Source organism: Oncorhynchus clarkii, chromosome 10 (genome assembly GCF_045791955.1).
Source record: "Oncorhynchus clarkii lewisi isolate Uvic-CL-2024 chromosome 10, UVic_Ocla_1.0, whole genome shotgun sequence".
Lineage (NCBI taxonomy): Eukaryota > Metazoa > Chordata > Actinopteri > Salmoniformes > Salmonidae > Oncorhynchus > Oncorhynchus clarkii.
The window spans coordinates 56,819,369-56,845,101 of NC_092156.1; the positions used below are offsets into that span (position 1 = coordinate 56,819,369).

The window sequence follows — 25,733 nt, forward strand, 5'->3', positions numbered from 1 at the left end:
GACCTGTTATCAAAATGCCCCTCTGTTAGTTCTCAGGAGAGCATAGTCTTCCATAGCTCATTTGTAGAGCGTAGCCCTTGCAACATCAGGATACTGGGTTTGATTCCCGAGACCACCCGTTCGTAAAATGTATGCACACATGACTGTAAGTCACTTTGGATGAAAGTGTCTGCTAAATTACATAACGATTCTACAATGTATACTGAATAGACTTTCTAGCTGCATGCTGACATTTTAACATTAAATGGCCTCTCACTTTCACAGGATAGAGATAGAGAAAGAGAGGAAAGAAAGGCAGACACAATGAGAGTGATGGAGAGAGACACTAGAGAGAAAGAGAGTCAGATATAAGATAATGTATTATGGTGTGGTAATTATGATTTGCCAGGATTAGACAGAGCTTGAATGTGTGGTTGCCATGCATAGACAGGAGGGTAAGAGAGATGGGGTCTTAGTGTTTAAGATGTGTTCATTAAGTACACCACCACAAGCTCATCAATAGCATCTTAATTGGATTAAATGCTCATAAGATCATTTTAAGGTACAAGGGGTATGATCAATGATATTTATTTCTCTTTATGGAGACGTGTAGTTAAGGTCTCTGTCTCTTAGCTAGACAGGATGTGGTGGGGCTGCAGAGAAACACAGATGATAGAAAACGGGGGAAGGGAGAAGTACACCATCTCTGACTGATATCATCAACCACACGGCCAAGGTGACAAGCACCAAAAACCTGATGAAGACAGCTTGTCTGTCGAAACGTTGGCTATTGGGTTATTAAATGATTGCATCTGAGGTCCTAGAGTGTGCAGCTCTCCTTTAATTTGACAAGTACCAAAAACCTGTTACTAGATTAACTAGATGAATTGAAAATGTTCAAAATGTGGGATTCAGAGTAGGGCTAATGCCAAATAAAGTAGTGTTAATTGTATAGAATCTGACCTTTTGAGAATATAGTAAGTGCTTTATTGTCTCTTTACCATGGTGGAGTCTTAGCAGAGATTAGGAATTGCTGCTGTACGAAACTGTAAAAGGAGAAAGTCTGAAAACAGCATGGTTGTGTACTGAAACCATAGAAAGTAGTGCACCTCATCAAAAATCTAATCTAATCAAATATTATTGGTTGGATACACATATTTTGCAGATGTTATCGCAGATGCAGCGAAATGCTTGTTTCTAGATCCAACAGAGCTATACTGTAATATTGGGGCGTCAGAGGCCGGTGGTTTGGAGCATTGGGCCAGTAAGCGAAAAGTAAAAATATAGCAAGGCAATTAACCCTAATTGGGCCAGAGTCACCGTCAATATTGACTGAACCCTGGCTGTAACCCTACTCGATGAGGGTGTCTCAGGGGGAGGAGATCCTTCATAATCTTCTTGGCATTCCTGTGATACCAGATGCTGTAGATATCCTTGAAGGCCGGCAGTAAACTGAGATCTGGTGTTTGAATGTTTGATTGTAAGTGCTTTAAAGTGTTTTAATACATAGAAATTAAGTGCCCTGAAACATTCAACCTAAATATGTGTGTTTTTATACTGAAACTTTTGGGGGTTTCAGTATACTGTATGTAAAAGGCAGCATCAAAACACAAAAAATATTTTTCATACAATCAATGGTTTAGACATGCAAATGGTTTATAGCCTAAAATGTATTGATAATAAGGGCCTATTGAGAATATTCTTTGTGGAATTCCACCTTTAGTTTTTCAATGCTTTATTTAGACATATTGAAAACAGGAGGGGCAGTAAGATGGTACATTTCATTGGAACCAACCACATAGCCACACTGCAATAGGCTGACCACACTGCTCGCGTTGCGTTGCAAAATAAATTTAGAAATCCATGTTATTCAATTATTGCACCCAAACTGCTCGTGCGTCAACGAGCGTCTGCGTTGCCAAGGGCTAAAATAGAACTCCTTTCTATTTCTGAAGCAGATCGCGCTGCAAGTCCTGACTCTCCCATCTCCTCATTGGTTATACCCACGTGGGTGACTGAAAGACGAACTGTGTTGCCGGTCGGTGTAGTAATACTATGAAAGTTTATATGCCAATAAGTTCAAAGATGAAAAAGCCTGGAAGGAGGAGAGATGACTAGAAACAATTCGGTTGACCGTTTTACGTGTGGATGAATTGTCGGAGGACCTTGTGCATTTCAGGTAAAATAACAACTCAATGTTTATATCCCAGAACAAATCAGCTAGCAACAGCAAGCTAGCTAAACAGGACAAATTAGCTAGCAAGTGCAAGCTAACTAGCTAAATTGCCATACATGTTTAATGCTTTTCGACCTGTCCCCAAATTCATGTAAATGGTTCAGAGTTTGTTTTTATATTTTAACCTGCATGTTGTGATCGTGTTTGGTGTAGTGGACAAAATAAATGTGTGCACGATGGCGCACACGCGCAGCTGGATTGTGTTCCGTGTAAGAAATAGTTCTGGCGTGAACTGAAATTTACAAAAAAACAAAAAAACATTTACTTAATAAAAATGTGGGCAAGTCATGCAGAGCCTTTGGTCTAGCGAACAGCGGCAACGCATCCAGCATAGACCCTTCACCCTGTCTCCACTGAAGACCGGGGTTAAAATCGCTGCACCGGCCCTTCAATCTGTATCTCCCACCTGTCTGTAACTGTCTAAATAATGTGTAAAAAAATATATGTATACATATATAGAAAATGTAGGCAAGTCATTTAAATCAATTGTTCATTTAATTTTACCAAAATAATGTAAGAATAAATCCAACTTAATGTTTTGCTCAAGATGTAAGACTATTTCATGAAGATAACCAAAGAGAGAGAAAATGTAATTATTGAACTCATTATAAGTATTTGGTTTTAATCACCTTGCATTTCTTATCTTGTTTTAGGGGATTGTGGGCAATACAAAAAATACTGACTTTATGATTCTTTCACACAATGTATGCATCATCCAAAGTGATACGCTACTATGCAAAGTCTTCCCAGAGCCACCAGTCATACGCTTTAAGAGATGTCCTACCCTAAATTACATATTAGTCCACAGCTACCTTATTGGTGACTCTAAAAAGACTTGGCTAGACCACAAACCCAGGGGCTCTTTTAAATGCAACCAATTAAGAAATATTGCACAGAAGAAGTATTTTGTTGACATAAAACGGAGTATCAAGATAAGCATGTGATTAACTGTAAAATCACTTATCTACAGATTGGAATGTCCATAGTGCCGCTTAACGGAACACAAGTACACCATATGGGTAGGCAACGAAGACTACCCCATGGCAAGGCACTACATATCCTTACACCACTGCAACCCAGACTTACAAGCTATACGTATTGATCATGTTCCAGCCTCAATTAGAAAAGGGGACTGTACCATCATCTTTAAAATGCAAGGGAAAGGCCATAATGTATTATTCCAGCCAAGGGCTCAATTTACATTTTGGCCACTAGACGGCAGCAGTGTATGTACAAAGTTTTTGACTGATCCAATGAACCATTGCATTTCTATTCAAAATGTTGTTTCAAGACTGCCCAAATGTGCCTAAGTTCATAACTTGAAACAAACAATAGCATGGTATTATTTCACTGTAATAGCTACTGTAATTTGGACAGTGTTTTTAGATTAACAAGAATTTAAGTTTTTATCCCACATCAGATATGTCTATGTCCTGGGAATGTTCTTGTTAATGACAACCTCATGCTAATCACATTAGCCTACGTTAGCTCAACCGTCCGGAGGACCCACCGATCCTGTAGAGGTTAAACAGCTAAACCGAAGTGAAAGTTTGGGGATTTACGTACTACGGGCCACTAAGTTAAGTATCCTGGTTTAAATGAAGATATGAATTTCTCACCATTCCTGTAGAGTTGTGAGAGGTCTCTTTGCCTACATCTAGTGGACATAATGCTTTATTGCCCTCAGCTATGTTGCTGTGGTCCTTGTCAGCTGTGATCTAGTGTATGTACTATAAAATAGATGTATCTCCTATACTCACCACTTTGCCCAGTCATATTCAAGGTGAGAACTTTTATTTATTGGGGGGGTTTTGATGCTTCTAACCTTGATTTGCATTTTGATAACATGTCTACAGTATTTCAACTTTTAATGTTTATAGTATTTTCACCTTTATTTAACCAGGTAAACTAGTTGAGAACAAGTTCTCATTTCCAACTGTGACCTGGCCAAGATAAAGCATAGCAATTCAACACATACAACAACACAGAGTTACACATGGAATAAACAAACCAGTCAATAATACAGTAGAAAAATAGAAAGACAAAAAGTCTACATACAGTGAGTGCAAATGAGGTAAGATAAGGGAGTTAAGGCAATAAATAGGCCATGGTGGTGAAGTAATTACAATATAGATATTAAACACTGGAATGGTAGATGTGCAGAAGATGAATGTGCAAGTAGAGATACTGGGTGCAAAGGAGCAAGATAAATAAATACAGTATGGGGAGGAGGTAGATAGCCCATCTGTAAACAGCCCATCTATGTACAGGTGCAGTGATTTGTAAGCTGCTCTGACAGCTGGTGCTTAAAGCTAGTGAGGGATATATGAGTCTCCAGCTTAAGTGATTTTTGCAGAAAGGCAACCAAAGGAAGAATTGTTTTTGGGGGTGACCAGTGAAATATACCTGCTGGAGCGAGTGCTACGAGTGGGTGCTGCTATGGTGACCAGTGAGCTGAGATAAGGCGGGACTTTACCTAGCTTCTTGTAACTAGGGGGCAGTATTTTCATTTTTGGAGAAAATAACGTTTCCAAAGTAAACGGGCTATTTTGTCAGGACAAGATGCTAGAATATGCATATAATTGACATTTTAGGATAAAAAACACTCTAAAGTTTCCAAAACTGTAAAAATATTGTCTGTGAGTATATCGGACCTGATATTGCAGGCGAAAGCCTGAGAAAAATCCAATCCGGAAGTGACTCATGTTTTGAAAGCTCTGCGTTCCGATGCGTCCCTATTGAGCAGTGCATGGGCTATCAACCAGATTCCTTTTTCTACGTATTCCCCAAGGTGACCAGGTTGCATGCTGCTAGCTAGGCATAATGCTATGCTAGGCTATCGATAAATTTACACAAATGCTTGTCTTGCTTTGGCTGTAAAGCATATTTTCAAAATCTGAGATGACAGGGTGATTAACAAAAGGCTAAGCTGTGTTTCAATATATTTCACTTGTGATTTCATGAATAGGAATATTTTCTAGTAATATTTATGTCCGTTGCGTTATGCTAATTAGTGTCAGATGATGACAACGCTCCAGGACCCGGGATGGGTAGTTACAACAGGCTCTAGCAGAGACGTGTAGATAGCCTGTAGCCAGTGGGTTTGGCGACGAGTATGAAGCGAGGGCCAACCAACTAGAGGATACAGGTTGCAGTGGTGGGTAGTGTAGGGGTCATTGGTGACAAAATGGATGGCACTGTGATAGACTGCATCCAATTTGTTGAGTAGAGTGTTAGAGGCTATTTTATAGATGACCGATGACCGATCGCCGAAGTCCAGGATCGATAGGATGGTCAGTTTTACGAGGGTATGTTTGGCAGCATGAGTGAAGGATGCTTTGTTGCGATATAGGAAGCCATTTCTAGATGTAATTTTGGATTGGAGATGCTTAATGTGAGTCTGGAAGGAGAGTTTACAGTCTAACAAGACACCTAGGTATTTGTAGTTGTCCACGTATTCTAAGTCAGAGCCGCCCAGATTAGTGATGCTGGACGGGCGGGCAGGTGCGGGCAGTGATCGATTGAATAGCATGCATTTAGTTTTACATGCATTTAAGAGCAGTTGGAGGCCATGGAAGGAGAGTTGTATGGCATTGAAGCTCGTCTGGAGGTTAGTTAACACAGTGTCCAAAGAGGGGCCAGAAGTATACAGAATGGTGTCATCTGTATAGAAGAGCGACATCAGAGTGACATCATTGCACAGTAATGTTGCTTATCAATGGCGGTTATGATGTCGTTTAGGACCTTGGGCGTGGCTGAGGTGCACCCATGACCAGCTCTGAAACCAGATTGCATAGAGGAGAAGGTATGGTGGGATTCGAAATGGTTGGTAATCTGTTTGTTAACTTGGCTTTCGAAGACCTTAGAAAGACAGGGTAGGATAGATATAGGTCTGTAGCAGTTTGGGTCTAGAGTGTCACCCCTTTTGAAGAGGGGTATGACCGCGGCAGCTTTCAAATCTTTGGGAATCTCAGACGATACAAAAGAGAGGTTGAACAGGCTAGTAATAGGGGTTGCAACAATTTTGGCAGTTCATTTTAGAAAGAGAGGATCCAGATTGTCTAGTCCGGCTGATTTGTAGGTGTCCAGATTTTGCAGCTCTTTCAGAACATCCGCTATCTAGATTTGGGTGAAGGAGAAATGGTGGGGGCTTTGGCGGGTTGCTGTGGAGGGTGCTGGGCAGTTGACCGGGGTAGGGGTAGCCAGGTGGAAAGCATGGCCAGCCGTAGAGAAATGCTTATTGAAATTCTCAATTATAGTGGATTTATCGGTATGAACAGTTTTTCCTAGCCTCAGTGCAGTGGCCAGCTGGGAGGAGGTCCTCTTATTCACCATGGACTTTACAGTGTCCCAGAACATTTTTGAGTTTGTACTACAGGATGCAAATTTCTTTTTGAAAAATCTAGCCTTAGCTTTCCTAACTGCCTGTGAATATTTGTTCCTAACTTGTCTGAAAAGTTGCATATCACGGGGGCTATTCGATGCTAATGCAGAACGCCACAGGATGTTTTTGTGCTGGTCAAGGGCAGACAGGTCTGGAGTGAACCAAGGACTATATCTATTCCTAGTTCATTTTTTTTTTAAATGGGACATGCTTATTTAAGATGGTGAGGAAGGCACTTTTAAAGAATAACCCGGCATCCTCTACTGACGGGATGAGGTCAATGTCATTCCAGGATACCCCGGCCAGGTCGATTAGAAAGGCCTGCTCTCAGAAGTGTTTTAGGCAGCGTTTGACAGTGATGAGGGGTGGTCGTTTGGTCCCAGACCCATTACGGATGCAGGCAATGAGGCAGTGATCGCTGAGATCTTGATTGAAAACAGCAGAGGTGTATTTGGAGGGTGAGTTATTTAGGATGATATCTATGAGGGTGCCTGTGTTTACGGATTTGGGTTTGTACCTGGTAGGTTCATTGATAATTTGTATGATATTGAGGGCATCAAGCTTAGATTGTAGGATGGCCGGGGTGTTAAGCATGTTCCAGTTTAGGTCACCTAGTAGCACGAGCTCAGAAGATAGATGGGGGGCAATCAATTCACATATGGTGTCGAGGACACAGCTGGGGGCAGAGGGTGGTCTATAGCAAGCGGCAATAGTGAGAGACTTGTATCTGGAAAGTTGAATTTTTAGAAGTAGAAGCTCGAATTGTTTGGGTACAGATCTGGATAGTAAGACAGAACTCTGCAGGCTATCTTTGCAGTAGATTGCAACACTGCCCCCTTTGGCAGTTCTATCTTGGCGGAAAATGTTATTGTTAGGTATGGAAATTTCAAGGTTTTTTGGTGGTTTTCCTAAGCCAGGATTCAGACATGGCAAAAGCATCCAGGTTTGCAGAGTGTGCTAAAGCACTGAGTAAAACCATCTTAGGGAGTAGGCTTCTAATGTTAACATGCATGAAAACAAGGCTTTTACGGTTACAGAAGTCAACAAATAAGAGCACGTGGGGAGTGGGAGTGGAGCTAGGCACTGCATGGCCTGGATTAACCTCTACATCACCAGAGGAACAGAGGAGAAGTAGGATAAGGGTACGGCTAAAGGCTATACGAACTGGCCTTCTAGTATGTTCGGAACAGAGTAAAAAGAGCAGGTTTCTGGGAACCGATAGCATAGATTCAAGGCATAGTGTACAGATAAAGGTAAGGTAGGATGTGAATACATTGGAGGTAAACCTAGGCATTGAGTAATGTTGAGAGAGATATGGTCTCTAGAGACGTTTAAACCAGGTGATGTCGTCGTATATGTAGTAGGTGGAACAACATAGTTGGTTAAGGCATATTGAGCAGGGCTAGAGGCTCTACAGTGAAATAAGACAGTAATCACTAATGAGGACAGTAATGGATGAGGCATATTGATATTAGAGAGAGGCATGCATAGCCAAGTGAACATATGGGTCCAGTGAGTGGTTGGGCTGGCTGGGGACACGGCGATTCAGACAGTTAGCAGACCGGTGCTAACAAGCTAGCAGTTAGCAAACCGGGGCTAGCAAGCTAGCAGTTAGTAGACCGGGGCTGGAGGTAAGTCTGTTTTTGCCTCTTTGTGTGGTGATGTCGACAGACCAGTCGTGGATTAGTAGGGTTCCAAGTAGCTCGTGGTAGCTTGCAGGCCGCGGTTAACAGAATGAGCCTTCACCGGACGTTGCGCCTAAGGGGCCTGTTGGAATCCTCGGGCAGATCATGTCGGTATTCCAGTCGTAGAGGATCGGCGGTGTTCTGTGCTCCGTACCGGCAGTAGAAGGGGTCCGGATGCTGTAGCCCAGGAGTGGGCTTTGGTGGTAGCCCAGGAGTCCTAGCCGGGATAGCTTCAGGCTAATTGGTGCTTGCTACGGGATGGAAACGCTTGCCAGGAGTAGTCACCCGGGATTGCGGCTAGCTAGTTGCGAAGATCCAGATGAAGATGTTCAGAGTTTGCGGTAGGAATCCGGGGATTTGGAGAGAGAAAAGAATAGGTCCGTTATGCTCTTTGAGTCACGTTGTACGAACTGGCGAGAGCTTTCCAAGCTAAAGGCTAGCTGATGACTGCTGGCAGTGGTTTGCTGATTGATAGCTGGCAGGTAGTTAGCTGGCTAGATTCAGTTGAGGGATTCCAGATCCGAAGTAAATAGAAATACTTTGGGAAAAAAACAGTTCCTCGCCACATTGGGTGATGTCACGTTCTGACCTTTATTTCCTTTGTTTAGTCTTTATTTAGTATGGTCAGGGCGTGAGTTGGGGTGGGCAGTCTATGTTTGTGTTTCTATATTTTTTCTATTTCTGTGTTTGGCCTGATATGGTTCTCAATCAGAGGCAGCTGTTTATCGTTGTCCCTGATTGAGAACCACATTTAGGTAGCCTGGGTTTCACTGTTGGTTTGTGGGTGTTTGTTTCCTGTGTCAGTGTTTGTGCCACACGGGACTGTTTCGTTTATATTCACTTTGTTGTTTTGTATTGTGTCATGTTCGTTTTATACTATTAAAACATGGACACTTACCCTGCTGCGTTTTGGTCCGATCCTTGCTACACCTCTTCAGATGAAGAAGAGGAACTCTGTAGTTACAGGTGAGGCGGGTTGCAGGAGAGTATTTAGAAGTTGAGGTTTAGGAAAATAATTTAAAGATATGCGAAGAAAAATATAGAAAAAAATATATATATACAAGGGACACGACAGGACAACGACGTCTGACTGCTACGCCATCTTGGATATATTTTGTTTGCTAGGTGTTGTCCAATGAATTCTGTAACCAATTCCTCTTCAAATCAGGGTTGATTGGAAAATGCTGTTCAAAAGAGGACATTGTATTATTATATCTTTGTACTCTCTCTCTGATGCGTCAGATTTTGTAATCTTCGTGTCCATTGAAGATGCCATACAAATAAAGGCATTTTAATAAATTATATAAAGAGTGACTTGTAATGGTTCATGATGAACGGACATCAAAAACCATCAGGCAAATGAATGTTCAATGAGGACAGCACCCATTCCCACATCCAGGATTGTCAATGTGAAGGAATGTGTGGTATCGGTGGATAAAGTTGTATGTGTTAGTTGTGGGGGCTGGAGATCGGCGGTGTCCAGTGAGAGAAAGGCAGACTGAGGTTGCCAGGGTTGGAGTAGTACAGAAAACATATTGCAGTGAAGACAGTGGTAGAGGAAGATATGTACAGGGTGAGGGATCCTGAGAGGATTCCTGTGAGTAGGCAGAGACCAAGAGACAGTGATGGGAAGAATATGTGCTTCAGTAAGGTGGGCTTTTTAGCATTTATAGCCATGGTTGTCAATTATATTACAGAAATGGAATGAAAGTCACAGAAAAGAGGTTGTGGTGGCAGCAGCAGAGAAGTACTTGGGATTGGGAGGATTTACTGCAGGTGGTGTTGAGTGGTAGTGTTATATCCTCTCAGACTATTGGTCTGGAGTAGCACGAGAGGGTTAAATAGTGGAATGGAGGGGTTTTTGTTAGAGGGCTAATAGTTGGCCGGGCAATTTTCCTTTACCTTTTTCCAAATGTTGTATTATCGTATCAAATAACAGTATCAAGAATGTAATGTAGATAGGTGGTGGATGGCCTCATACGGTGGCACTGTATGCAACTAAAAGTTGGATGCGATCCACCAACCAAATACGGAAGAAGTAGGATTCAATGAGAGGCAAGTGAAAAATCCTAAATTCTTTCAGGTCAACCTCCCAGCGGAGGCTCCTTAGAGGAGGAAGGGGAGAACCGTCCTCAGTGAATTTCATCAAATTAAAAATAGTGAAACATTAAAGTAATCCTTTTTAAATAAACTATACTAAATATATTCACGTCACCAAATAATTAATGAAAAAACACTTTTGCAATGAAGGTCTACAGTAGCCTCAACAGAACTCTGTAGGGTAGCACCATGGTGTAGCCGGACAGCTAGTTTCTGTCCTCCTTTGACTTCAATACAAAACCTAGGAGGCTTGTGGTTCCTTGAAGCTAGCTAATATGGTGACAACAATGTAGGCTGTGTGTAGCGGTTATGATATGAAGGTTTGGCTTGGAAAGGTTTGTTTGCCTGGTCACAGACAGCTGATTTTTTTTGTGCACTCAAGTTCACAAGCCAAGAGAAAAGGAACTATCCAACGATCAAAATGAAGAGATCATGCTGTTTATACAGTGAGGAGAACAAGTTTTTGATGCACTGCCGATTTTTAGGTTTTCCTACTTACAAAGCATGTAGAGGTCTGTAATTTTATATCATAGGTACACTTCAACTGTGAGAGACGGAATCTAAAACAAACATCCAGAAAATCACATTGTATGATTTTTAAGTAATTAATTTGCATTTTATTGCATGACATAAGTATTTGATCACCACCAACCAGTAAGAATTCCGGCTCTCACAGACCTGTTAGTTTTTCTTTAAGAAGCCCTCCTGTTCTCCACTCATTACCTGTATTAACTGCACCTGTTTGAACTCGTTACCTGTATAAAAGACACCTGTCCACACACTCAATCAAACAGACTCCAACCTCTCCACAATGGCCAAGGCCAGAGAGGGTGTAAGGACATCAGGGATACAATTGTAGACCTGCACAAGGCTGGGATGGGCTACAGGACAATAGGCAAACAGCTTGGTAAGAAGGCAACAACTGTTGGCGCAATTATTAGAAAATGGAAGAAGTTCAAGATGACGGTCAATCACCCTCGGTCTGGGGCTCCATGCAAGATCTCACCTTGTGGAGCATCAATGATCATGAGGAAGGTGAAGGATCAGCCCAGAACTACACAGAAGGACCTGGTCAATGACCTGAAGAGAGCTGGGACCACAGTCTCAAAGAAAACCATTAGTAACACACTATACCGTCATGGATTAAAATCCTGCAGCGCACGCAAGGTGCCCCTGCTCAAGCCAGCGCATGTCCAGGCCCGTCTGAAGTTTGCCAATGACCATCTGGATGATCCAGAGGAGGAATGGGAGGAGGTCATGTGGTCTGATGAGACAAAAATAGAGCTTTTTGGTCTAAACTCCACTCGCCGTGTTTGGAGGAAGAAGGATGAGTACAACCCCAAGAACACCATCCCAACCGTGAAGCATGTAGGTGAAAACATCATTCTTTGGGGATGCTTTTCTGCAAAGGGGACAGGACGACTGCACCGTATTGAGGGGAGGATGGATGGGGCCATGTATCGCGAGATCTTGGCCAACAACCTCCTTCCCTCAGTAAGAGCATTGAAGATGGGTCGTGGCTGGGTCTTCCAGCATGACAACGACCCGAAACACACAGCCAGGGCAACTAAGGAGTGGCTCTGTAAGAACCATCTCAAGGTCCTGGAGTGGTCTAGCCAGTCTCCAGACCTGAACCCAATAGAACATTTTGGGAGGGAGCTGAAAGTCCGTATTGCCCAGCGACAGCCCCGAAACCTGAAGGATCTGGAGAAGGTCTGTATGGAGGAGTGGGCCAAAATCCCTGCTGCAGTGTGTGCAAACCTGGTCAAGAACTACAGGAAACGTATGATCTCTGTAATTGCAAACAGGTTTCTGTACCAAATATTGAGTTCTGCTTTTCTGATGTATCAAATACTTATGTCATGCAATAAAATGCAAATTAATTACTTAATCATACAATGTGATTTTCGTTTTAGATTCTGTCTCTCACAGTTGAAGGGTACCTATGATAAAAATGACAGACCTCTACATACTTTAAGTAGGAAAACCTGCAAAATCAGCAGTGTATCAAATACTTGTTATCCCCACTGTATATGGTTGTTATGAAAGTGAACTGGGTTTGCGTGTGATGAGGTGTATTCATTCCTCCGATTCAGTTAAAATGTTTCTTAAATAGAAGCAAGCGGAACGGAACGAAACTGAGATAAAAAATACCCGGATTTGTCCAATGGAAACTCTAGTTTGCCACTGTTGGACTAATGACTATACTAGATTAGCTAGATGCAGGCAAGATTGTGCAAGAGAGTATTGATTATGTCAATGTCTGTCACGTCGATTACTCACATCTCTCGACCTTTGCACTTACGTTTGAATATGAATGATAGTCATCCAATATGCTGTAGTAGAAAGAAGGCCATGCTCATAAAAACATTTAAAAAATCTTAAACAGCACCGACCGCCACTGAACACTGTGCTTGACAATGCCTAATAAAACGGTATAAAATGGCAAAGGATTAAATACATAGACAATGTTAAACATTGAGACACTTCAGAAAAAGGGATCTAATTCTGCACTATACAGGTTTAAAAAAAATCTATTGTGTTTAGAAGCTTAAGAGAGGGGGAAATACCAAAACAGAAGGTATATAATGCTGCTCGAAACAGGCCTCAAAACACCAAAATTGTGTTATCAATCTTGTCTGTTTTTCCCGCCGAGTTTCAGGCAAGGTGTTGCACAACACTTGATTTAGTGGTGTTACAATACACCCTGTAACGTTTCAAAACATTTCAGGATGATGTGTTTCAATACTCCCGCAAATTGAAGGTTTACTTTGCAAAAATTGCATTGGCCAATACAGCCGTTTACGTAGCGGACACTTTTATCCTAAGTGACAACAGTTCACACATTTTGGTATGTGACCCTAATGGGAATCGAACCCACAACTCTCATAAACTGAGCCATGTAAAGGACCACTACAGTACAATACAGGTGGAAGGTGTATGACTGCCATGCACATGAGCTTAAAACCCTCCTTCAAGCCATGGATGAGGTAATCAAAGATTTCAATCAAGACCTACCTGTATGTCAGGCTTGGATTCGCCATGCAGAAAAGGTTTTTCCCCAGGTGCATGAGCAATGAGCATATTTACAGCGATTTCGATGAGAACCTATGGCCAAATGCTCAAGACAGGCTTGATGCATACTAGGTGCCTGCTAAACAGAATGTTTCTTTCATTTGATTACGTTGTCAAATGATCACAATGATCACACCTTTGCTCACACATGGAATAGAAATTATGGAAATTGGATGCTCAGTACATTTTAAAATGGGTAGTGCAAGTCTATTGCCTAATGTGAAAACAGTAATGTGCTGGAATTTACACAACATTCAAAGGGCAATTTTTGAAATATTTCTTACAAGTTTTGCTATTAGATTAATTGTTAGAATAACTCAACACTATCTGCCAATTCTTTTCCAGCAATATTGCGCCTGTCTGTCTGTGTGATGCCCGCCTTTGTCTTTCACTCGGTGTGTAGCCAGTTGATGCGATAACCCTCTTTTGGGTTGACAGAACCCTTTCTTCGCTCTATGCAGAAATCACTCTCTCCATTTCCTGGTTACTTACATTCTAATTTTAGTTTGTGACAAAAACAAGCAAGTATAATGTAGAGAATCATTGTACCATCTAAACCACTGTGGAATATCTTTTCCATAACCAAAAGTATTGTATTTTCAGCTGCATGAAGCTGGTGTACAAAACCGAAAGTAAAACTTGAAACTTAAACACGAGAAGCATAGAAATAGTGCACATAGAAAGTCTAAGAAGCAGTATCTGTTCTTTCAATGAGAATGACAGATATATAACTCAAATCTCTGAATTTGGTGGTCGCCCAAAAAGTTACATATTGCAACTTTAAGTGCAAAGTAGGCTTACCTGGCAGAAGTACAGTATATCATGAGTACATGTATTTGTATCTATTATTTGTTTATGGCAAACTTTGCCATGAAATGAGCAGCAGCAGTACAGAACCATCACTAGACTGGCACATTACACGCACATTCCTCACTGGCTAGACAAGATGTACAATTAAAGGGCCAGATTCGCAATCATAGGGGAATTACACAAAACATTCTTCAAGACCATTTTTTTATTCTAATGTGATTTAAGCATGGACATGAAGAGATGAATGTGACTATTTGAAAGCTAGAAAAAAATGTGTAGCTCACAACATGTTTCGTTAAAATTAGCTCTCATTTTTAGAAAAGGTTGGAGACCTCTGTTTTAAATTATACTGTCAATCTTTCATAGGAAACAGGGTTCAGAATTTAATTGAGAATGCCTCAAATTTCAATTCAATTCTTAAATTTGAATTAAATTCAAAGTACTGTAGCAAAAGGGAAACAGAATGTAATTAAAAGGAAATATTTGAATTCAGTGAAATGCCTGTTCTATATTAGGTGTAGTAGTCTATACAAATATACTTGTACATAAAACATCAACCATGTCGTTATACTGTATATATGCATATAAAATATTGTTAACTAGATTTAAGACAAACTCTTAAAATGAATGGCCTTCAAAAAGACAAACAATATTGGTGGAAATATAATTGGCTATTTTATTTATTTAACCAGGAAGGGCTCATTGAGATTTAATCTCATTTTCAAGAGCGTCCTGGCCAAGATAGGCAGCACCAAGTCATTACAAAAATTACAGACAGACAACAAACTACAAGTAATCTAGTAAAAACCATTGAATTCACAAGAGTATAACAAAATAAAAAAAAGCAAATAAACATTGACAGGTCAGGGAATCAGCCTCAAAATCCTTCATCAGTGATTTAAAAACACCAATCGGGACAAGTTCTTCCAGTTTAAAAGTATTTTGTAAGGCGTTCCAAGACGATGGCGCAGAGTACATAAAAGCCCTTTTAACCAAATTCAGTTCGGACATTTGGAACAGTTAGCAGGATAAAGTCCAGTGAACGAAGAGAGTACCCACCACATTTCTGAACAATAAAAATGCCCAAATTAAAAAAGGTAGTAAACCCAAAAATGGCTTTGTAAATAAAAGTATACCAGTGACTGAGCCTACGAGTGACTAGAGAAGGCCAGCCAACCCTGGTATACAAAGTGCAGTGGTGCGTAAGGGTTTTGCAGTTTAAAATAAATCTCAAAGTGCCATGGTAAAGAGTGTCAATTGATCTCAAACACTGAGCGGAAGTATTCATATATAAAATATCCCCATAGTCTAGTAAAGGCATAAATGTAGCTGATACTAGCCTCCTTCTGGCTTCAAAAGAAAACAGGCATTATTCCTAAAATAAAATTGTTGTTGAATATGCAATTTAAAAAGAGAGGCAGTCATGAATTAACATTCTAAGATATGAGGTTAAAACCTCAATCTCCTTGCCCTGACAGGTAGTAATAGGTGAAAGGTTCAGAGGTCTATTTCTTGCATTAGAAAACACCATTAGTTTAGTTTTGTCAGTATTGACACAGGTATGTTGAACAGTATAAAGGCAGTTTGCAAGCTTTTGTAAGAGACGAGGCACAACAGTAAATAACAGTATCATCAGCATAAAAATGAAGTTGTGCATTTGACTTTTGTCTAAATCATTTATATAAATAGTGAATAAGAGAGGACCAAGTACGGAGCCTTGGGGCACACCATTTAAGACAATTTAACAGACATAAGCCCGTCAAATTGAGTGCACTGAGTTCTATCAGACAGATAGTTAGCAAACCATGCAACTGCATGCTCCGAAAGACCTACACTCGACAATCTCTGCCATAGTATAGCATGATCAACTGTATCAAAAGCCTTCGAGAGATCAATAAAAAGTGAGACACAGTGCTGTTTTGTCAAGGGCTTCAGTGATATCATTTAAAACCTTCATGGCTGCTGTAATTGTGCTATGCTTCTTTCTGAAGCCCGATTGGTACATTGATAAAATAAAGTTAGTTTATTTACTATTTTAGCTGTTCACTTACAAGGATTTCAAGTATTTTCACCGCTATAGACCCCTTTGTGTTTGAAAACATTGCTTACTCATGAGGGCAAAGCACACACAAGTTGGTGGCAGAACAAAGGGGAGTTCTTATAGAAAGCCAGCAAGAACAGCCTTTATTTACATGTTGCTTATGAGTGCATTTCACACTACTTTTGGATTATAATAGGATTTTAATGTTGGTAAGAATGTCCTGCTTAATGTTTTTTGTGTGTCTATACACTACAGTTCAAAAGTTTAGGGTCACTTTTAGAAATGTCCTTGTTTTTGAAAGAAAAGCTCATTTTTGGTCCATTAAAATAACATCAAATTGATCAGAAATACAGTGTAGACATTGTTAATGCAATTATGTTAGCACAGCTGAAAACTGTTAAGCTAAATAAAGAAGCAATAAAACTGGCCTTCTTTAGACCAGTATCTGGAGCATCAGCATTTGTGGGTTCGATTACAGGCTCAAAATGGTCAGAAACAAATAACTTTCTTCTGAAACTTGTCAGTCTATTCTGGTTCTGAGAAATGAAGGCTATTCCATGCGAGAAATTGCCAAGTGACTGAAGATCTAGTGCAATGCTGTGTCCTACTCCCTTCACAGAACAGCACAAACTGGCTCTAACCAGATTAGAAAGAGGAGTGGGAGGCCCCAGTGCACAACTGAGGACAAGTACATTAGAGTGTCTAGTTTGAGAAACAGACGCCTCACAGGTCCTCAACTGGCAGCTTCATTAAATAGTACCTGTAAAACACCAGTCTCAATGTCAACAGTGAAGAGGCGAATCTGGAATGCTGGACTTCTAGGCAGGGGGTTGACTGTCATGCTCAATGGGTTGGAAGGTTTTTTGAGGGTGACAGAACAGGACTTATCTTTCTCCCCGTCTTCTTTGGTTCGGTTTGGGTGTAGCTGGTCTCCTGGGTGGTGGGGATTATTGGGGGTTCAACCTGGTTGAGGATGAGGGTGTAGCTGGTCTCCTGGGTGGTGGGGGATATTGGGGGTTCAACCTGGGTGAGGGTGTAGCTGGTCTCCTGGGGGGCAATTGTATCAGACAGTTCTTGGGCAGCAACAGGAGGAGGGTTGAAGTGTGGGGGCATGGGTGTTGATTGCCACTGCGAAATAGAACATATTAAGGAAATGGAACAGACAAGTGGACAACAGTTTCCAATTGCCAGAGGTGAGCATGTATATTTAAGCCATAAGGCCCAAGGAGGTGTGGAATATGGCCAATAGACCACGGCTAAGGGCTGTTCTTATGCATGACGCAATGCGGAGTGCCTGGACACAGCCCTTAGCCGAGGTATATTGGTAATATATCACAAGCCCCAGAGGTGCCTTATTGCTATTATAAACAGATTACCAACGTAATTAGAGCAGTAAAAATACATGTTTTGTCATACCCATGGTATACGGTCTGATATACCAAGGCTTTCAGACAAACAGCATTCAGGGATGGAACCACCCAGTTTATAAATAAACTTCTACACAGGATATGTGAAAAGAATGTGTTGAAATGTTGCTTGCCTGAACTACCTCCTCTACTTTAATAATAACAATAATTATACATCAAACATACATGTATAAGCTTTACAATTGTAGAAACTAACAAACAATCAACACCAGAATAAACAAAAAGAAAAACATTAACCAAAATACTTTGGCGCAAACATGCATCCTTTGTCCTGATCTTGTCCACATTATGATTGTGCACACATTTTTTTGAAATGCGTCTACACAGTCTTAACCGCCCACTGTATCCACAATGTGAACAGATTTACTGGTCCCACCTTGTATGCTAATTCTTTGACAGATATTCTTTCAAAAAACGTATTTTAAGACTCATATATATTCCGTAAGTCAATGGTTGCCACCTGTCAATGATTTTATAAGGCAGGATGATTTAAATGGTTTCACTGTCACCTCCAGACGTGGTCAGAAAGATCTGATCACAATGCTTCTTTTAATCATCTACACATGTCTGAAAATGTGGGCACAATCAGACTGTGGACAAGATCAGGACATATAATGCATGTTAGAACCAGGTATAAACGGGGCTAAATAGAGTATGTGAGTGAGACAGCAAGGTGAGTGAGCAGGTGTTGCGCATATGTGAAACATAAGAGGTGTGTGTGAAAATGGTGGAGGTAAGGGTAGGCCATGGTGAGGAGGTGGGTTTTTGGGCGGGACTGAAAGATGGACTCAGTCATGGATGGCTGGAGGGAGGGAGTTCAAGAGCCTAGGAGCAACCCTGGAGAAGGCCCTGTCACTGAAACTCTGGAAGTTGGACCTGGGGATGACAAGGTGGCCAACTGTGGTTGAGGGGAGAGAGCATGAGGGCTAGTACGAGAGAAGAAGGTCAGAGAGGTAAGGGGTAGCAAGGTAAGGGAGAGCTTTTTAGGTCAGGAGGATCTTGTAATTAATGCGGTGGGAGACATGGAGCCAGTGAAGTTCAGAGGATATGCTGCCAGGATGATTTAGTGTGGGTTAGAAGATGGGCTGCTGAGTTCTGAACCCTTTGGAGCTTATCGAGGGAGTTTGTGTTAGTGCCGGGGAGTAGTGAGTTGCAATAGTCTATTCGGGAGAAGATGAAAGCATGGATGAGAGTTTTGACCAGCAGGACAGTAGAGGGAGGGGCTGGCTATGGCTAATTTGCGTAAGTGAAATAATTTGTTTGTTTACAGTCTGGCGGATGTAGTGGTTGAGGGATAGGGTCTTAAGGTAGACAAACATACATATTTCTGTCCAAATACCTTTCATAATTGCCTCATACAACCTTTGGATTGCTGCCATTGAGGTCCGATTCATCATACAACTGTGAGGACACTGCAGTTGACAACAAAATGTTATCATTCTTCCTCTTGCTGAAGAGTAGCAGGGGGTACACTCATAACTTGTGGAACCTATGTACCTAGAATCATTAATGACAAAACAACTTCCAGAAACACAACAAATAATGAAATTTAGATGTAGTCTTAAATGACACAATGAGACAACAACAAATAAGTAAATAGGGCCTATCATTTCACTAAGCAATAATTGCAGAAATCTTTTTAGAGGAAAACATAATAAAGCTCACCAGCTTGTTTGTTGCATTAACCAAGGTTGCATATCTTCCATGTTTCAAGTTCTTATTTGCCCATTCATCTGTTGCCTGTATCCTTTAGCTGGGTTATTGCACCACAGAACTTGCACTTCTTTGATGCTACTGTGTTACAACTCGGACAGGAGCCATTCTGCATGAAAGGTGGATACGAAAGTGTCACAAAAAATAGCCCTATACACATAACTTTGACTGATGGAATGCACCAGGGAGGTCCACTCTGGCATGGGGCTTGAATTGACAAGGAGAACTAGGGATAAAAACCATACTAACAGCCATTAATAAAGAGAGTTTGGCCAACTAAGGCCGCGACGTTGAGTTCACAATAAACGTCAAGCCCTGACCTTTCTCAAACTAATTAAAGTGCTATGTGTGTGTTTGAAGGTGACAAGGGTTTCAATGACTCAATCATGAGTCAAATCTGATAATGGACCTCACCTGGTACTAAAACTAAGCCTGAGGCTTTAACATTACCAAACACGCTACACTTTAGCATAATGTGTACTAACTGAAATACTAACTGACTACTATTGTAACCTAGATATAGGCTACCTGCCATAGCCTCAGGTGCATAGTGCAATGAGTGTTAGTTGACAGATGAAACAGTACCTGGGCCAGTGGGTTTTGGTTACTTATTTGAAGCTAAACATTTGAAATAATCTCCTCCAGTTGGTTTGCATGTTTAAACTACAACCTGGTTTAGTTTTTGAAAACACAAATGAGAAAGTCTCCACTTACTTAAAATGCAGCCAGAGGGTGGATCAAGAGATCTGTATCGAGGGGATGGAAAGAGAGAGAGACTAAAGGTGTCAGCCATAGGTCTGAAGAGAAGGGTGGTGAAGGTGTAAAGGGTCTTCATTTGGAGATGCAAAGAAAACAGAACAAAACAAGTTTTGAATTGTATTTCACCGCTGTATATGTAGGATACTTATTTTAATAAACATGTTTAACTGGGCATTAAAATGTACTTAATTTGTAAGTGGGTTACATCACAAAAACTACAGGTGGTGTAAAAAATGTAAATAATGTGAATGATGGATAATAAGATGACCATTGAATAGAAACATAATTCACTGTGGATGGGAGGATCGTTGTCTTGTTGTCCCAATTCACCCATTGTTTGCTCCACAAGATCTAAAAACTGTCTTTAGAAAGGCTTTGCAAAGACAAGCTGAACTAGCTCTATTGGGCAGGGGTGTCCAACTCGTTCCACAGAGGGCCGAGTGTCTGCAGGTTTTTGGTTTTTCATTTCAATTAACACCAAGACAACCTAACCAGGTGAGAGGAGTTCCTTAGTCATTTGTGACCTTCATTTACCAATCAAGGGTGGAGCAAAAATCTGTAGATGTTGCCCAGAACAAAATCCTGCGCCCACCATGAAACTCCATAGACTTTAGCCTAGCTCTAGCTAGCTGAAACTGTTGAGTATGCTAAGATTTTAATTGAAAACCTTGACAGATCAGTGAAAATGCATACTGGTTTGAGAAGTGTCTAAAAAGCTATAAATAAATCTCCATAGCATTACATACTAGCGATTACAACCACATTGTTTTATTGCATACTTCACTCACCGGGAAAGAGGATGATCGCATAGGAACTTGGAATCCGGTACATTCCAAGTTGCCTTCTTTGTTGAAGTCATGATGCGCATTTGTGTTGTAGGTCAAAATACACATTCTGCACAGAATAAGAATATACGTTACTTAGATTCATTTAATTTTATATTCATAAATAAACCGAACAACGCAGAAAGTAACCTCCCCTGCAGCCGATTGTGTTGACGAGCAGGAACGCGCTCCGCATTTCATTGTGTTGAAGTTGCCTGTACAGGACTGATCTTGGGTCAGTTTTCCGTTATTTTCGCATACGATTTGGAGTGGTGGTCGTGAATGGGTATGAGGGGTGGACACGCCGCGACCCAGACCCTACTATTGTCTTTTACACATACCAATGCCTCGTTCAGGTGCCATCGGAGTTCTCGGAAATTCCTGGTTTCGACTGGGAAGTTTCACTTGAATGAACCTCCAAATAGGAATTACAAGTGGGAAATGAGAAAAAAATTATGTTTTCAATCTTATTGGTTTATGAATTATTCCGACTTCAAAAGCACTTGAACACAATCATGTTGGAGTTACACATTCCCATTTTCCCATGAAAATGTGAAGCCAGCATAATACAGCATTCACGTGCTAGTCGGTACTTGGAAACTGATATTTCTGACTTGCTAACTGATTGAACGCGTTACAGCTGCCTAAGTATATAACATGATTGCCATGTCCGTAATAATCATCATGGAAAGGCCTTGTAAGTGCCATAATTCATTTTACATGAACCTGTTTAACATGTAATACATGCATTATGAAGAAAATTGTGTAATTAAGGCTCCACAAAATATGAAATGTGTTTAAGAAAATCGTGTACTGTTTGTTGCCTACACGAAAAAAAGCCATTCTGGTTACAAGTGCACCAGTTTCCCAAAGTATTAAGCGAAGTCATGCATAGAAAACAGCATTGGCATTAATTAAGCAATTGTTCCCACGAATTAATTCGCACGTAAATGTGTCTTTTCTCACATTCGGTTCAGCAAACACTACATAAAAGCATTCAACGACACATTTTAAAACAGGGTTAAACAAAGACACCGTTTATGTATATTTATAACGTTGAATTAGGCATACAGAAGAACAATAGTCTATCGCATCTATGGTTGTTGCAAAGGCTTGTGTGTAGCCTACTGGTTAAATGTGTCTTTTCGCACGAATTAAGTATCACATAAATTCGTGTCTTTTTTTATGAATTAAGCCACACAAAAACGCACGAAATTTGCTGAAATGCGTTATATACATATATGCACGCATTGAATGTGAGATTGTGTTGCATTTTGCAACACAATCTCGCAACAGGAGATTGTGTTGGAATCGCAGTGAAGTGAGGAGCACGGTGTTGTCACAGATCATAGAAACGCGCTGTAGACACTGGTTTGGTACTGGAAATAATGAATATGAGGTTGAAAAGTGGCGGAATTGCCCGTCAAGGCTATTTTTACAAACTAATGCAACAACATTTATTCAACCTTAAAATGAGTAACACATACATGGTCACATTGAGGTTACTGTAACTATACATTTCAAGTGTGCATGTTCACTGTACTGTAGCATGGAAAGGTGGCAGGTCTGTGGAAATCTTCACAATTGCACTATGTACTTTTAATGTAATCTAAATTGCATTCTAGGTCAAATGGTTGTGCTATTAGATGAAGCACCGTGATAATACATTTAGTTGTTGTATAAATATAAAATATCTGACATTGTATTCCGATTTGAACTTTGTTGCAGTTTTATGGTTGAAAGCGCGATGAGAACACATTTAGATGACAACTTAACCAAAAATCTGACATTGTTTTTCCATTGGAATTTGGTTGTGCTTTTAGATAATTGAAAGCATAGAACATATTCGGAATTCATCCAACTGGTCTTTTTGGGTGGGTGAATAAAGGTGGAAATCTCAATGAACAACGTCTCAACCAAATATTACCCAAATTTCCACATTGAAATGATGTGGTGAGTCCAGTTGGAGGCTTCTAATACCGTAGTAAATACTAATATTTATTACGGTATTAGTATAATATTATTGTTTTATATGGTGTCTAACCCCCAGTGCTGGAAGAATAGGAGTGACATGGGATCCAAATAAACTAATTAACCAGTCCAATAACAAAGTAAATGTTGCACATTACCATTAATGACATACCTACAAACTGAAGGCAGAGTGTTTCAATGTTGAGTTTGGTTGTCTGGTTGCTGACTGGGTTGGCAGGCACACAGCTGTAGATATTGTTGTCCTGTAGCTTTATCTCCAGAGGGAGAGACAGGTTGGTGGAGAGGTCAGGGCTGCTAGTCTGGTTGAGTCTCTCCTATCCTCTGTACCAGGACAGGATCCTCTCTATCTGGTTCTCCACAGAACACGCCACTGAACAGCTCCCCTTGCCTGATGAACTGTCCAGAAAATCACCTTCAGGGATTTTTCTGACTTGAGGAAGTGGTACTGGAGCTGGGATTTTTAAAATTAAAACAATGATTCAACACAGATTCATGTCATTAATATTGGTCCTCTGGGTAGGAGGACAACTCTCACTAGTAACAAAATGTGGTGAGCACATTCAGTTTTTTATTGATCACTTTGGTGCAATTTTCACAAAACTCAAAACTGCTCAATTCAAAACTAAGCACATTCTCAATTGACTGAGTGCAACAAACAGTCACTCTTGTTCACTGCACCAAATCACCCATTCAATTTGCATTCATATTCAAAGTATTTGCTCGTCACAATGCAATACTTGGTGTGACGTTGACACAGTGGTAGGATTTTACAGTGAGGAGGCAACAATGCAGATCTGTTTTTTCTTGCCAGAGTGAAACGTTTAATTTAGAAAGTGAAGAATTATGCCGGTGACTGAACACTACATACAAACAAAAATAACAAACAGGATAATACCCAAAAAATTATCATAGAGCTCCTGCCTCCTCTGGGATAAGCTATTTCCTTTATACCCATAGGCTACACTGAATAAACTATGACCTTGAACGCACCCACTGTTTGACAGTGAAAACTCGTACCAATAAACAAACAAGGTAATCGTTAAATATTCGTTTTGATATACCTTCACGTTTTAATTGTTTATATGATCACATTGTGGTTGTAAGTTTTGATAAGTTGACCTAGGCTAAATATATGATTAGACAGAGCATTTTAGGCTACCCGAGCAACGCACAAGAGGTTTTGCGCGCACAAACCAATTGTCTGCGTTTGACCACAAACTCTAAACATGGTTATTTTTATCTGACAGGTGATCAAAAAACAAGACATCGGATAACATGACTAACCCCACATTATTACAAGAACATACATGTGATTATCATAAACGGTTTCAATTCTCAATGTCTGGTTAGGCCTATTCATAACAATCGCTACAATTGGGTTGTAAATATCATAATTGATACACTGTAAGCTGATGATACTGTAGCAGTTACAGTAACAAGTCACATAGAAAAGTTGATAGTGTAATGTTGCTTGTGGCAGAAATGGTATTCAGTATACTACGTCAATACCTTTTACTGTAGGCTTCTGTTTTACAATACATGCCACAATACTCTTGGGCATTGGGACCCACTTGAAACACTTATATATAAAACTAACACTCACCATAGATAGAATTTTTGAGATGTTTTGTGTGTATTGAAAATGTCTAGCTGATAAACTCCAGGTTGTTGAGGATGAGATCTCTGATGGTGAGAGAATCTGTTTATCTGTCCAGCTGCAGTCTGTCTGGGAATCTTCCTTTGAATTCTGTGAAGTTCTCTCCTCTGATGACCTGACTCTCAACTATTGAGGTGTTTGGAATGACTGGACCAAAGAACAAAAAAATATCTTATCAGCCTGTAGTCCAGTTAGTCCCGTGTGTAGAGTGACAGACTGCCTCTCTCTCCGTGTCAATGTAATCACTTCAGCATTCACAGCTCCCAACAGATCTGGAACAATGAATATTAGTTGTTCAGTAGCAAAGAGAAAGGGCACAAAACCACTATTTGTTTTAGTTTAAGTTTTATAAAAACATGTATTTTTCATTTGTATTATTTTTTTCAGTGTTAGGGACAGAAAGTTGCCTCTGTGTGGGAGGCTAGGAGCCATTTATGTTTTGGGGAACGTCACGTCATGCAGCTGTGGGGCAGTAATGGTGCGTTCAAGACAACTGGGATAATCATGACATGTGATGTATTTGTTCAGCGGCTTCACTGCAAGTATATTGTTTCTTTTAAATATTAATGAAAAAAATAATGAACTTCGGGTAGGAAAGTGGGAGGTCTAGAAAGAGGCCCGAGTTGGAATTCCGAGTTGGAACAAATCAAAACGATTTTTCCCTGTAGGAGCTTGTTTTCTTCTAAGTTCCTAGTTGTGTTAAACGCACTTGGTTCCGAGTTCCCAGTAGTTTTGACATCGGCATAATGCATAAAGTGATGGTTAGGTTTAATGGTAGATGACGTAGATGCACAAAGTAAACTGTAGTAGTGGGTCAATTGCCACAACCTGGTCCCGGTGTCCCAAAAGCCCAAAACATATCATTTTTTAGAACCTTCATAAGAACATCTTTAAATCTCCGAGCTGTTTCCCAAAGCAATCTTTATTAATGTTGCACTTGAACACGCTCGTAATCTAACGCTGATAACTTACTTCAAAGTGGACTACAAATAAAGTTGCCACTGTCTTTGCAAACCAGCGATGTATAAAAAGATGCTTCAAATTAAAACCG

The 25,733-nt window shown here is 40.5% G+C and overlaps 1 protein-coding gene, 1 long non-coding RNA gene and 1 pseudogene across 3 annotated transcripts in view; all 3 read right to left on the minus strand.

Annotated features, from left to right (window-relative positions):
* Positions 1-25,733, minus strand: part of LOC139418811 (SLAM family member 9-like) — a 139,590-nt gene that overhangs the window by 108,284 nt on the left and 5,573 nt on the right. The gene's annotated exons all lie outside the window — the stretch shown is intronic.
* The window catches only part of LOC139419778 (SLAM family member 5-like), a 51,661-nt pseudogene that overhangs the window by 23,436 nt on the left and 2,492 nt on the right, over positions 1-25,733 (minus strand).
* Positions 15,720-20,280, minus strand: LOC139419677 (uncharacterized). Of its 2 annotated transcripts, XR_011635431.1 has the most exons (4): positions 20,165-20,280; positions 19,403-19,559; positions 19,100-19,234; positions 15,720-17,438 (listed from the first exon to the last, which is right to left on the minus strand). It is a non-coding gene; the product is annotated as an uncharacterized lncRNA (long non-coding RNA). The 2 variants fall into 2 exon arrangements; XR_011635430.1 differs by having other exon boundaries at positions 15,720-19,234.